General features: G+C 59.8%; 1 long non-coding RNA gene across 1 annotated transcript in view; it reads right to left on the bottom strand.

Moving 5' to 3' along the window:
- Positions 1-2,346: 2,346 nt before the first annotated feature.
- Positions 2,347-10,870, bottom strand: part of LOC139826912 (uncharacterized) — a 57,936-nt gene continuing 49,412 nt past the window's right edge. Inside the window, exon 3 of the long non-coding RNA XR_011737016.1 lies at positions 2,347-2,567. This is a non-coding gene — a long non-coding RNA (uncharacterized lncRNA). The remainder of the gene's footprint in view (positions 2,568-10,870) is intronic.

Below are 10,870 nucleotides of genomic sequence, written 5' to 3'. Positions count from 1 at the left end.
TTGTTTGCTCCAAGGGAAAACTTCCCTCCCACGGTTCCTGGTTCCCGGTCCTGTTTCCCGGTCCGGTTTGGCTTCGCTATCAGAACAGCTGCTGCCTCCACAGCCGCGCTCAAAGTCCCCGTTGTGACACCGGGATGGCGGGAGAAGGGGGGTGGCGGGGGCGGCAGCGGCGGCGATTGGGGGGGGGCAGTCGGGGCTGGGTGGACAAGCGGCGGCTGCTGCGGCTCCTCAGGCAGCGACAGCAGCAGCGATCGGGGGGACGTGGGGGGCGGACAAGCGGCGGCTGCTGCGGCTCCTCAGGCAGCGACAGCAGCAGCGATCGGGGGGACGTGGGGGGGCGGACAAGCGGCGGCTGCTGCGGCTCCTCAGGCAGCGACAGCAGCAGCGATCGGGGGGACGTGGGGGGGCGGACAAGCGGCGGCTGCTGCGGCTCCTCAGGCAGCGACAGCAGCAGCGATCGGGGGGACGTGGGGGGGCGGACAAGCGGCGGCTGCTGCGGCTCCTCAGGCAGCGACAGCAGCAGCGATCGGGGGGACGTGGGGGGGCGGACAAGCGGCGGCTGCTGCGGCTCCTCAGGCAGCGACAGCAGCAGCGATCGGGGGGACGTGGGGGGGCGGACAAGCGGCGGCTCCTGCGGCTCCTCAGGCAGCGACAGCAGCAGCGATCGGGGGGACGTGGGGGGGCGGACAAGCGGCGGCTCCTGCGGCTCCTCAGGCAGCGACAGCAGCAGCGATCGGGGGGACGTGGGGGGGCGGACAAGCGGCGGCTCCTGCGGCTCCTCAGGCAGCGACAGCAGCAGCGATCGGGGGGACGTGGGGGGCGGACAAGCGGCGGCTCCTGCGGCTCCTCAGGCAGCGACAGCAGCAGCGATCGGGGGGACGTGGGGGGCGGACAAGCGGCGGCTCCTCCGGCCGCGGCCAGGACGTGGCTTCGCCGGCACCGGGGCCCGAGACCGCGCGCTGTGGGGCTGCGGGGCGGGTGTGGGGCCGGGGGGCTCCGGGGGTCCGAATAGTGACCTTCTAAGACAAAGTGGGGTCCTGGGATGTCACAATGGGCCCCAGTGACAAAGAGGGTCCCCATGGTGCCACAATGGGCCCTGGGAACAAAGAGGGGTCCCCTGAATGTCACAATGGTCCCTGGGGACAAGGGGGGTCCTACCCTGTAGTAATGGGCCCTGGGGACAAACTGGGGTCCTGGGATATCACAATGGGCCCTGGGGACAAACGGGGTGCCCAGGATGTCATAATGGGCCCAGGGGACAAAGAGGAGTCCCCAGGATGTGACATTAGGCCCTAGGGGAAAGAGGGGTCCCCAGGATGTCACAATGGCCTCTGGGGACTATGAGGGGTCCTGGGACGTCACAATGGGTCCTGGGGATAAAGGAGGTCCCCAGGATGTCACAATAGACCCTGGGGACAAGGGGGGTCTCCAGGATGTCACAATGGGCACCTGAGACAAAGAGGGGGTCCCCATTGTGTCACAATGCATCCCCAGTGACAAGGGGGTTCCCCATGGTGTCACAATGGGCCTTGGGGACAATTGGGGGTCCTGGGATGTCACTATGGGCCCTGGGGACAAAGGGAGGTTGCCAGGATGTCACAATGGGCCCTGGGGACAATGAGGGGTTCTGGGACGGCACAATGGGCCCTGGGCACAACTGGGGGGTCCTTAGATGGGGGGTCCTTATGTGGGGGGTGATGGTTAAAGTGTAAGTATGGAGAAGCTTGGCAGATTGATTATACTACACTTCCACAAACACGTCAAGGTAAGCGTTATGTACTTACAATGGTGGAAGCAACCACTGGATGGTTGGAAACATCTGCCGTACCTCATGCTACAGCCCGAAATACCATCTTGGGCCTTGAGAAGCAAGTCCTTTGGTGGCCGGGTACGCCAGAAAGAATTGAATCAGACTATGGTACTCATTTCAAAAACAGTATTATAGACAATTGGGCCAAAGAACATGGTATTGAGTGGGTATATCATATTGCATATCATGCACCAGCCTCTGGGAAAACTGAAAGGTGCAATGGTTTGTTAAAAACTACACTAAAGGCACTTGGTGGTGGAGCCTTTAAAAACTGGGATTCACATTTAGCAAAAGCCACTTGGTTGGGCAACACCAGGGGATCAACCAATCGAGCCGGGCCTGCCCAATCAGAAATTCTATGGACTGTAGAAGGAGATAAAGTCCCTGTAGTACACATGAAAAATATGTTAGGAAAGGCAGTCTGGGTTCCTCCTGCCTCAGGCACAGGCAGACCTATTCGTGGGATTGTTTTTGCCCAGGGACCTGGCAGCACCTGGTGGGTGATGCTCAAGGATGGAGAAGTTCGGTGTGTACCTCAAGGGGATTTGATTTTAGGTGAAAATGTGCAATGCTGAACTGTACGATGTGAATTGCCGCACTAACAATGTTTAATAAGTGTCTTTCAGATCAAGACAATGGCGATGAAACCAGCGCTGGCTTCTTCGAGTGGCGCCCGACACCTTCTTGGAAGTTGGTGTCCTTAACCCACAAACAGGGGCCATGAGATGCACTTGGACCATTTTCCCTCCCTCGGAGACTGTGGTGACAAAATGAACTTAATGAACTTTTCAAAGGATGGTCCACTGATTAATTACTCCTGTGTATATATGTACATATGTATATATATATATATAGTAGTAGTGATTAATTAGATTGTATTGATAGATTGTATTGATAAGGTTTAAGTATTCAGTGAATGTCATATTATAAGGGGTGGAATGTCCTGGTTTTGTTAAAAAACAAGTTTCTCTTTTAGTGAATTTGCCTGTCAGCTCAAGCTTCATGTCAGCTGCATTTTCCTGGAGAACCGAACACATGTTTTGGCAAACCCAGCAATGGAATGAAAACTTATTGATAAGCACGGATGCACATCTCGCGAGAGGGGCAACGAGAAACCGGTGACCAACTGTGTATAACATTCCGTTCACGTGAATGCTTCATATAAAAGTGGGAGATCACGAGGATCTCGGCCCTTTTCTCCTCATGGATGACATTAGGAGAGGACCTTGCTGGTCGTCCCTGCGAACGGAGGCCTAGTGAGAGACTGAATCCAGCTCCGGTTGGCTACAGAGTCTAATCCAGGACTTTGGGTGCTGGCTCTGCAGTTGCTGAGACTTACAAGATTGGTTTTGTATATTTTGTATTATTTTCCCTGTTCTTATCAGTAGCATCAGTAAAACATCTTTAACTTTTCCAACTCTCTTCCCTCTGTGCTTCTTCCCCTCCCAATCGCCTGTGCTGAGTGGGAAGGGGGAGAGGGACAGGAAAAAGGGGGAATTGGGGGGGGAGAGGACGTTGACAACACATCTGGCAGGGTTTGATTGTCACCCCGCAATCCTAACCCTCGACAGGGACAAAGGGGGTCCTGGGATGTCACAATGGGCCCTGGGGACAAAGGGCGGTCCTCAGGATATCACAATGGGCCCTGGGGACAAAGGGTGGTCGCCAGGATATCACAATGGGCTCTGGTGACAATGGGGTCCCCAGGATGTCACAATGGGCCCTGGGGACAAGTTGGGGTCCCCTGAATTTCACAATGGGCCCTGGGGACAAAGAGGGCTCCCCAGCATATCACAATGGGCCCTGGGGACAATGGGGGGTCCTGGGACGTGACAATGGGCCCTGGGGACAAGGGGGGGTCCCCAGGATGTCACAATGGGCTCTGGGGACAAGGAGGGTCCCCAGGATGTCACAATGGGCGCTGGGGACAAAGAGAGTCCCCAGCATGTCACAATGGGCCCTGGGGACAAAGGGGGTCCCCACGGTATCAGAATGGGCCCTGGGGACAAAGGGGGGTCCCCTGAATGTCACAATGGGCCCTGGGGACAATGGGGGGTCCTGGGATGTCTCAATGAGCCCTGCGGACAAGGGTGGTACCCACGGTGTCACAATGGGCCCTGGGCACAAGGGGGGTCCCCATAGTGTCACAATGGGCCCTGGGGACAATGGGGGGTCCTGGGACGTCACAATGGGCCCTGGGGACAAGGGGGGGTCCCCAGGATGTCACAATGGGCCCTGGGGACAAAGAGGGGTCCCCTGAATGTCACAATGGGCCCTGGGGACAAGGGGGTGCAGTGGATGTCACAATGGGCCCTGGGGACAATGGGGGGTGTCCAGGATGTCAGAATGAGTCCTGAGGACAAGGGGGTTCCCCATGGTGTCACAATGGGTCCCCAGTGACAAGGAGGGGTCCCCATGGTGTCACAATAGGCCCTGGGGACAAAGTGGGGTCCAAGAATGTCACAATGGGCCCTGGGGACAAAAGGGGTTGCCATGGTGCCACAATGGGCCCTGGGGTCAAAGGGGGTCCCCATGGTGCTACAATGGGCCCTGGGGACAAAGGGGGGTCCTGTGATGTCACAATGGGCCCTGGGGACAAAGGGGGTGTCCCCATGGTGCCACAACGGGCCCTGCGAGCAAGGGGGTGGCCAGGATGTCACAATGGGTCCTGGGGAAAATGGGGGGTGCCCAGGATGTCACAATGGACCCTGAGGACAAGCGGGGGTCTCCATGGTGTCACAATGCGCCCCAGTGACAAAGGGGGTCCCCTGAATTTCACAATAGGTCCTGGGGACAATGGGGGGTCCTGGGACGTCACAATGGGCCCTGGGGACAAGGAGGGATCCCCAGGATGTCACAATGGGCCCTGGGGACAATGGGGGGTCCTGGGACGTCACAATGGGCCCTGGGGATAAGGGGGGGTCCCCAGGATGTCACAATGGGCCCTGGGGACAAAGAGGGGTTCCCTGAATGTCACAATGAGCTCTGGGGACAAGGGGGTGCAGAGGATGTCACAATGGGCCCTGGGGACAATGGGGGGTCCTGGGATGTCACAATGGGCCCTGGGGACAAGGAGGGATCCCCAGGATGTCACAATGGGCCCTGGGGACAATGGGGGGTCCTGGGACGTCACAATGGGCCCGGGGGACAAGGAGGGATTCCCAAAATGTCACAATGGGCCCTGGGGACAAAGTAAGGTCCTGGGATGTCACAATGGGCCCTGGGGACAAGGGGGGGTCCCCAGGATGTCACAATGGGCCTTGGGAACAAGGGGGTCCCCCAGATATCACAATGGGCCCTGGGGACAATGTAAGGTCCTGGGCTGTCACAATGGACCCTGAGGACAAGGGGGGTCCCCAGGATGTCACAATGAAGTCTTGGGACAAAGGGGTCCCCAGGATGTCACAATGGGCCCTGGAGACCAGGTGGGGTCCTGGGATGTCACAATGAGCCCCAGTGACAAAGGGGGTCCCTATGGTGCCACAATGGGCCCTGGGGACAAAGGGGGTCCCCTGGATGTCACAATGGGCTCTGGGGACAAGGAGGGTCCCCAGGATGTCACAATGGGCCCTGGGAACAAAGAGCATCCCCAGCATGTCACAATGGGCCCTGGGGACAAAGGGGGTCCCCACGGTATCAGAATGGGCCCTAGGGACAAGGGGGGTCCTCTGAATGTCACAATGGGCCCTGGGGACAATGGGGGGTCCTGGGACCTCACAATGGGCCCTGAGGACAATGGTGGGTCCCCTGAATGTCAAAATGGGCCCTGGGGACAAAGGGGGGTCCGCAGGATGTCACAATGGGCACTGGGGACAAAGGGGGGGTCCCCAGGATGTTACAATGGGCCCTAGGGACAATGTGGGGTCCTGGGATTTCACAATGGGCCCCAGTGACAAAGGGGGTCCCCTGAATGTCACAATGGGTCCTGGGGACAATGGGGGGTCCTGCGACGTCACAATGGGCCCTGGGGACAAGGAGGGATTCCCAAAATGTCACAATGGGCCCTGGGGACAAGGGGGTGTCCCCAGGATGTCACAATGGGCCCTGCGGACAAGGGTGGTACCCACGGTGTCACAATGGGCACTGGGCACAAGGAGGGGTCCCTATAGTGTCACAATGGGTCCTGGGGACAAGTGGGGTCCCCTGAAAGTCACAATGGGCCCTTGGGACAATGTGGGGTCCTGGGATCTCACAATGGGCCCCAATGACAAACGGGGGCCCCTGAATGTCACAATGGGCCCTGGGGACAATGGGGGGTCCTAGGACGTCACAATGGGCCCTGGGGACAAAGGGCGGTCCTCAGGATATCACAATGGGCCCTGGGGACAAAGGGTGGTCGCCAGGATATCACAATGGGCTCTGGTGACAATGGGGTCCCCAGGATGTCACAATGGGCCCTGGGGACAACAGGCGGTCCTGGCATGTCACAATGGGCCCTGGGGACAAAGAGTGTCCCCAGGATATCAGAATGAGCCCTGAGGACAAGTTGGGGTCCCCTGAATTTCACAATGGGCCCTGGGGACAAAGGGGGGTCCTGGGACGTCACAATGGGCCCTGGGGACAATGGGGGGTCGTGGGACGTCACAATGGGCCCTGGGGACAAGGGGGGGTCCCCAGGATGTCACAATGGGCCCTGGGGACAAAGAGGGGTCCCCTGAATGTCACAATGGGCCCTGGGGACAAGGGGGTGCAGTGAATGTCACAATGGGCCCTGGGGACAATGGGGGGTGTCCAGGATGTCAGAATGAGTCCTGAGGACAAGGCGAGGTCCCCATGGTGTCACAATGGTTCCCCAGTGACAAGGAGGGATCCCCATGGTGTCACAATAGGCCCTGGGGACAAAGTGGGGTCCAAGAATGTCACAATGGGCCCTGGGGACAAAAGGGGTTGCCATGGTGCCACAATGGGCCCTGGGGTCAAAGGGGGTCCCCATGGTGCTACAATGGGCCCTGGGGACAAAGGGGGGTCCTGGGATGTCACAATGGGCCCTGGGGACAAAGAGGGTGTCCCCATGGTGCCACAATGGGCCCTGGGAGCAAGGGGGTGGCCAGGATGTCACAATGGACCCTGAGGACAAGCAGGGGTCTCCATGGTGTCACAATGGGCCCCAGTGACAAAGGGGGTCCCCTGAATGTCACAATAGGTCCTGGGGACAATGGGGGGTCCTGGGACGTCACAATGGGCCCTGGGGACAAGGAGGGATCCCCAGGATGTCACAATGGGCCCTGGGGACAATGGGGGGTCCTGGGACGTCACAATGAGCCCTGGGGACAAGGGGGCGTCCCCAGGATGTCACAATGGGCCCTGGGGACAAAGAGGGGTCCCCTGAATGTCACAATGGGCCCTGGGGACAAGGGGGTGCCGAGGATGTCACAATGGGCCCTGGGGACAATGGAGGGTCCTGGGCTGTCACATTGGACCCTGAGGACAAGGGGGGTCCCCAGGATGTCACAATGAATTCTTGGGACAAAGGGGGTCCCCAGGATTTCAAAATGCGCCCGTGGGACCAGGGCGGGTCCTGGGATGTCACAATGGGCCCCAGTGACAAAGGGGGTCCCTATGGTGCCACAATGGGCCCTGGGGACAAATGGGCTCCCCTGGATGTCACAATGGGCTCTGGGGACAAGGAGGGTCCCCAGGATGTCACAATGGGCCCTGGGGACAAAGAGCGTCCCCAGCATGTCACAATGGGCCCTGGGGACAAAGGGGGTCCCCACCTTATCAGAATGGGCCCTGGGGACAAAGGGGGGTCCCCTGAATGTCACAATGGGCCCTGGGGACAGTGGGGGGTCCTGGGATGTCTCAATGAGCCCTGCAGACAAGGGTGGTACCCACGGTGTCACAATGGGCCCTGGGCACAGGGGGGGGTTCCCATAGTGTCACAATGGGCCCTGTGGACAATGGGGGGTCCTGGGACATCACAATGGGCCCTGGGGACAAGGGGGGGTCCCCAGGATGTCACAATGGGCCCTGGGGACAAAGAGGGGTCCCCTGAATGTCACAATGGGCCCTGGGGACAAGGGGGTGCAGTGGATGTCACAATGGGCCCTGGGGACAATGTGGGGTGTCCAGGATGTGAGAATGAGTCCTGAGGACAAGGGGGGTCCCCATAGTGTCATAATGGGTCCCCAGTGAGAAGGACGGGTCCCCATGGTGTCACAATGTGGCCCAGTGACAAATGGGGGTCCCCTGAATGTCACAATAGGTCCTGGGGACAATGGGGGGTCCTGGGACGTCACAATGGGCCCTGGGGACAAGGAGGGATCTCCAGGATGTCACAATGGGCCCTGGGGACAAGGAGGGATCCCCAGGATGTCACAATGGGCCCTGGGGACAAAGAGGGGTCCCCTGAATGTCACAATGGGCCCTGGGGACAAGGGGGTGCAGAAGATGTCACAATGGGCCCTGGGGACAATGGGGGTCCTCGGACATCACTATGGGCCCTGAAGACAAGGAGGGATCCCCAGGATGTCACAATAGGCCCTGGGGACAATGGGGGGTCCTGGAATGTCACAATGGCCCCCAGTGACAAAGGGGTTCCCCATGGTGTCATAATGGGCCCTGGGGACGAAAGGGGTCCCCAGGATTTCACAATAGCACTGGGGACAAAGGGGGGTCATGGGATGTCACAATGGCCTCCAGTGACAAAGAGGGGCCTCATGGTGCCACAATGGGCCCTGGGGACAAAGGGGGTCCCCTGGATGTCACAATGGGCTCTGGGGACAAGGAGGGTCCCCAGGATGTCACAATGGGCCCTGGGGACAAAGGGGGGTCCCCTGAATGTCACAATGGGCCCTGGGGACAATGGGGGGTCCTGGGACGTCACAATGGGCCCTGGGGACAAGGGGGTGCAGAGGATGTCACAATGGGCCCTGGGGACAATGTCAGGTCCTGGGACGTCACAATGGGCTCTGGGGACAAGGGGGGGTCCCCAGGATGTCACAATGGGCCCTGGGGACAAAGAGGGGTCCCCTGAATGTCACAATGGGCCCTGGGGACAAGGGGGTGCAGTGGATGTCACAATGGGCCCTGGGGACAATGGGGGGTGTCCAGGATGTCAGAATGAGTCCTGAGGACAAGGGGGGGTCCCCATGGTGTCACAATGGGTCCCCAGTGACAAGGAGGGGTCCCCATGGTGTCACAATAGGCCCTGGGGACAAAGTGGGGTCCAAGAATGTCACAATGGGCCCTGGGGACAAAAGGGGTTGCCATGGTGCCACAATGGGCCCTGGGGTCAAAGGGGGTCCCCATGGTGCTACAATGGGCCCTGGGGACAAAGGGGGGTCCTGGGACGTCACAATGGGCCCTGGGGACAAGGAGGGATCCCCAGGATGTCACAATGGGCCCTGGGGACAAGGGGGTGCCGAGGATGTCACAATGGGCCCTGGGGACAAAGGGGGGGTCCCCATGGTGTCACAATGGGCCCAAGTGACAAGGAGGGTCCCCACGGTGCCACGATGGGTCCTGGGGACAAGGGCGTCCCCCAGATGTCACAACGGGCCCTGGGGACAATGGGGTTGCCCAGGATGTCACAATGGGCCCTGGGGACAATGGGAGTCTCCAAGGTGTCAGAACGAGCCCTGGGGTCAAAGTGGAATCCTGGAATGTCGCAATGGCCCCCAGTGACAAAGGGGTTCCCCATGGTGCCACAATGGGCCCTGGGGACAAAAGGGGTCCCCAGGATTTCACAATAGCACTGGGGACAAAGGGGGTCATGGGATGTCACAATGGGTCCTGGGGAAAATGGGGGGTGCCCAGGATGTCACAATGGACTCTGAGGACAAGCGGGGGTCTCCATGGTGTCACAATGGGCCCCAGTGACAAAGGGGGTCCCCTGAATGTCACAATAGGTCCTGGGGACAATGGGGGGTCCTGGGACGTCACAATGGGCTCTGGGGACAAGGAGGGATCCCCAGGATGTCACAATGGGCCCTGGGGACAATGGGGGTTCCTGGGACGTCACAATGGGCCCTGGGGACAAGGGGGGGTCCCCAGGATGTCACAATGGGCCCTGGGGACAAAGAGGGGTTCCCTGAATGTCACAATGAGCTCTGGGGACAAGGGGGTGCAGAGGATGTCACAATGGGCCCTGGGGACAATGGGGGGTCCTGGGACGTCACAATGGGCCCGGGGGACAAGGAGGGATTCCCAAAATGTCACAATGGGCCCTGGGGACAATGGGGGGTCCTGGGATGTCACAATGGGCCCTGGGGACAAGGGTGGGTCCCCAGGATGTCACAATGGGCCTTGGGAACAAGGGGGTCCCCCAGATATCACAATGGGCCCTGGGGACAATGTAAGGTCCTGGGCTGTCACAATGGACCCTGAGGACAAGGGGGGTCCCCAGGATGTCACAATGAAGTCTTGGGACAAAGGGGTCCCTATGGTGCCACAATGGGCCCTGGGGACAAAGGGGGACCCCTGGATGTCACAATGGGCTCTGGGGACAAGGAGGGTCCCCAGGATGTCACAATGGGCCCTGGGAACAAAGAGCATCCCCAGCATGTCACAATGGGCCCTGGGGACAAAGGGCGTCCCCACGGTGTCAGAATGGGCCCTGGGGACAAGTTGGGTCCCCTGAATGTCACAATGGGCCCTGGGGACAATGGGGGGTCCTGGGATGTCACAATGAGCCCTGCAGACAAGGGTGGTACCCACAGTGTCACAATAGGCCCTGGGCACAAGGGGGGGTCCCCATAGTGTCACAATTGACCCTGGGGACAAGGGGGTGCCGAGGATGTCACAATGGGCCCTGGGGACAATGGGGGGTCCTGGGACCTCACAATGGGCCCTGAGGACAATGGTGGGTCCCCTGAATGTCAAAATGGGCCCTGGGGACAAAGGGGGGTCCGCAGGATGTCACAATGGGCCCTGGGGACAATGTGGGGTCCTGGGATTTCACAATGGGCCCCAGTGACAAAGGGGGTCCCCTGAATGTCACAATGGGTCCTGGGGACAATGGGGGGTCCTGGGACGTCACAATGGGCCCTGGGGACAAGGAGGGATTCCCAAAATGTCACAATGGGCCCTGGGGACAAGGGGGTGTCCCCAGGATGTCAC

The sequence above is a fragment of the Patagioenas fasciata genome, unplaced genomic scaffold (assembly GCF_037038585.1).
Source record: "Patagioenas fasciata isolate bPatFas1 unplaced genomic scaffold, bPatFas1.hap1 Unplaced_9, whole genome shotgun sequence".
Classification (NCBI taxonomy): Eukaryota; Metazoa; Chordata; class Aves; order Columbiformes; family Columbidae; genus Patagioenas; species Patagioenas fasciata.
This window is presented reverse-complemented; position numbering and strand designations above follow the sequence as displayed.